At 39.2% G+C, this 3,510-nt stretch overlaps 1 protein-coding gene across 1 annotated transcript in view; it reads right to left on the bottom strand.

The window, feature by feature from the left end:
- Window positions 1–3,510, bottom strand: part of nfatc1 (nuclear factor of activated T cells 1) — a 43,280-nt gene that overhangs the window by 25,642 nt on the left and 14,128 nt on the right. The gene's annotated exons all lie outside the window — the stretch shown is intronic.

Genomic DNA, 3,510 nt, shown 5'->3' with positions numbered 1-3,510 from the left:
TCTTTAGGAATTTTCTAGTTAGTACTACTCTCACAGCCACCCCACTCTGCTCTCTTCTTGAATGTGAAGTTTCTAAGTTGAATTTTGAGAAGTGAGAACCAAAAATTTGTTATATATATCAATGAAAGCTTTTGATGAGCTCTTTCTACTGTTTATGAAGTTTCGATATTAAAGATTAAATTTAATAAACAAAGTGAGAACAAAGTATGGTCCTTTTTTGTGTTGGCTCTCCTGTAAAGTTGGTCAAACGTCACTTACACCCCTCTGGTTCTCACGCCTCGATGTTTCATTTTAAAGGACCAGTGTTTAGGATTTAGTGTCATTTTGTGGTGGAGTTTGAACACACACAATGAAAACAAACATATGAATATCATATCCCATTTCTGCCAATAGATCCTCCGAAACAAAGGTCGGACTCTTTCTTTCTTCAGTTTCTGCGCAGTGCTCAATCTTTGCGCCTCACTTTGTCTTTCATTCCTCTTTGGATTTTGGCCCTTTAAAGCCTTTTACTAACAGACAATAAATTACATCTGAGAACTCCTCCAGCAAGAATGTTGAACCACAATAAAAAGAGGTGAATAAAGGACAGCAGGTCCTAATTTCCCAAATGGAGTGACTGTGACTTATCAGTGACAGCATCTTCAGGGCAGGCCTGGGGCAAATGAAAGCAAGGTGTGATTGAGCCGGGTTTAGATTACAGGCCGATGTCTGCGGCGCTGAGGCCATACGGTAATCTCTTATGACTGATTGGCTGTAACCAGGAGTGACAACTGAACTGATGTTATCTCAGTTTTTCTACCGAAGCGGCATCGAGACAGGAGGGGCCGGGATCGGTTACTGTTTTCAGATGTTGTGCTCTGACTGAGGAACAGGTGACAGAGTGCGTCTCTATGGGGGAAACAAGGGATTTCCTTCCGCTTGACTCATGGGTAGCAACAAAAACAAATGCAAAAACATGAATGTGAAACTGCACACAAAAACACATGAGCCCTCGCTGTCACTGTCTCTTCCCCTCTCTCTCTCTCTCCCTCTCTCTCACACTCACACACACACACAGGAATCTCACTTGTCAGCAGAGTGGGAACATCATTTAGACCATCGGACACTAAAACAGAAACCAAAACAAATGAAACTTTTAGTTTGTTGGCAGCGTATTAAGGCAGGGTGACCCGTCCGGCCTGTAATTAGAGGGGAAACTCTTACACACAAACATGCAAACACACAACATGTCAGCGCTCACATGCTCTGTTACCGCAGCTCTTGTGAACGGTATTTTCTGAGTGTGCTTTATTGGAAAATTTGCAGGAAAATTGTCCATTGGTAAAAGATTTTAATGCTTAAGCTCTTTATGGCAACGAAATCCACCACTGTGGATTTATGAGTTTGGTCGTTAAAAACGTTTCTCAGAGCTCTGCTTTGGCATGAGTGATATAACAATAAAAGCATATTGAGTTTCTTCAGTTGCACGTGAGGATGTGAAAGCAGAGATGAGTTGCATGTTTTTTTTTTAATATGCAAATTAGTTGTTTTGCATCTTTCCATATTTCTTAGCTTTCTTTTACTGTATCCTATTATATCAATGATGCCATTTCACCCCGGGGGATTAACAATGTCTCTACTTGTCTACTGAATCTATTTGCCTTTCTATTTATACAGAGAGCAGCTGTAAAGAAGACCCAGTATGATCCGTGGGGAGCCCACAGCTCGCAGAGTTAATGAACTGAGGACTGGTGGCACAGAGGCAACTTGGATTGAGAGGTGGAAGGATGGAGGGAAGCAGAGGGAGGGCAGTGTTGTGGAAGCCTGGCTTAAGGGTGTTTCCATGGTAGGATTGCCCAGGAATCTGATGCTGGTGCCAGACGCGGGGAAACCCTCATCAAAAACAAGGGAGCACACCCATCAACACCAGTCCAGATCCTGCACATGGCCCTAAAGGGAGCCGGATTCAGAGCCTAGACCAGCATTCTGTTGACACGTTATATATGGTCATTTGTTGTTGACGGTTCAATTCTTCTCCTGGAGTTTTTGGTAATTTCTTTCATGGAGGCAGAAGTAAACTCATTAGTTGGGTTAAACTTTATGGGGCAGAGCTAAAGAGCTATTGTAAACAAACAGGGTTGGATCAGGGACAATGTTCAAAAAAAGGGAACTGCTATGAGAGGATAAAAATGTATCCTTGATCTTGGAAAAATCAATTTGGCAACAAGGAATCTAAACTTAAAGCCCTCTTACTTCTGGTCTTCCTCAGCAGATGGAGTATCAATTATTATTATTATGGGATTGAAATTACTGAGTGATCAATTGTTGAAATGAGAGCATGAAGGAATGAAGAGAGGAAAGAATGAGTGAGATTAATGCTATGAATATACTTCCTTCACTAATGGAAAGACATTTAATTGGATTGTTTTTTGAATAGGAAGGAACTACTTAACTTTGCTCATCCTGTAACTGAGCAGCAGATTGGTGCAGCCCATAAAACAGTATATTAACTTTATACTCTATCCAGGATTCAGGATACCTTACTCAAGTAAAAGTATGTAAGTATTAACAGCAACATTGACTTAAAGTCCCTGTGTGGGTTCAACTATGTATATTTTACATTTTACTGCTGTAGATGTTTGAGGTTGAGCTAATTTGAACTACTTTATATACTGTTGGGTAGTTTCATCTACAGCAATGTATCATATTCTATAAGATCATCACATAGTTGTAGTGTGTTGAACCACTTATTTCTCTCTTGTTAATCCATATAATAATATTCTCAACCCGTTCAGGAACACTTGAATACCTATAAGAACATTCTACCACTGCCAGCTTTACATTGTTATGAAAAATATGCAAAACTATTCTTCATTTCCAAGATCAGGTATCCTAATATAAGGTCAGAGTTGATTTTTAAAGGAGTTACATACAACAAGTCTGGGTCTCCTTTCTGGCTTTAAGGTCTGATTAAATCTATACTGACACCTAAAACAATACATTTGTAGATGCTACTGTATCTACGCTCAAAGATTTTTTTTACTATCACTATTATTATGATTATTATATTAGTTTTGTTTTCCTTTATTGTTGTTAACATTGTTTTATTTTGTGTTTTGGTCTGTACTGAATGTTTGTTGTATGTTGTCCAGTGAGTATGCAGCCTTGGTGTTTACAAAAAGAAAGGACAGTGATGTCTTTTTCATTTTAAAAATATGAGATATAATAACATTTCGATTCAACAATATCAATAAAAAAAGAAATATAATTATAAATACATATATATGTTTATGTATAGAGATAGAGAGAGAGCATTAATCCAACCAGTGACATTATTTTATCTGCAGCAGCTCTGCCTTGGAGAAACGTTACATGATTCAAACACTGATCTGCCGTCCTCTCAGGAAGAGATCAGGGTTCATCAAAGAGGCCTACACTCATTCAATCACTTCTTGTTTTGATAAACAATCTCACTACTCCATTGTACGGTGCTGGAGGGGAGGGAAGGGGAGAGGAGGGGAGAGGAGGGGA

Source organism: Morone saxatilis, unplaced genomic scaffold, assembly GCF_004916995.1.
Source record: "Morone saxatilis isolate NCDOM2014 unplaced genomic scaffold, NCSU_SB_2.0 Contig9, whole genome shotgun sequence".
In the NCBI taxonomy this organism is placed as follows: domain Eukaryota; kingdom Metazoa; phylum Chordata; class Actinopteri; family Moronidae; genus Morone; species Morone saxatilis.
The sequence above is the reverse complement of the archived record's forward strand: the minus strand, read 5'-3'. Positions and strand labels throughout refer to the sequence as shown.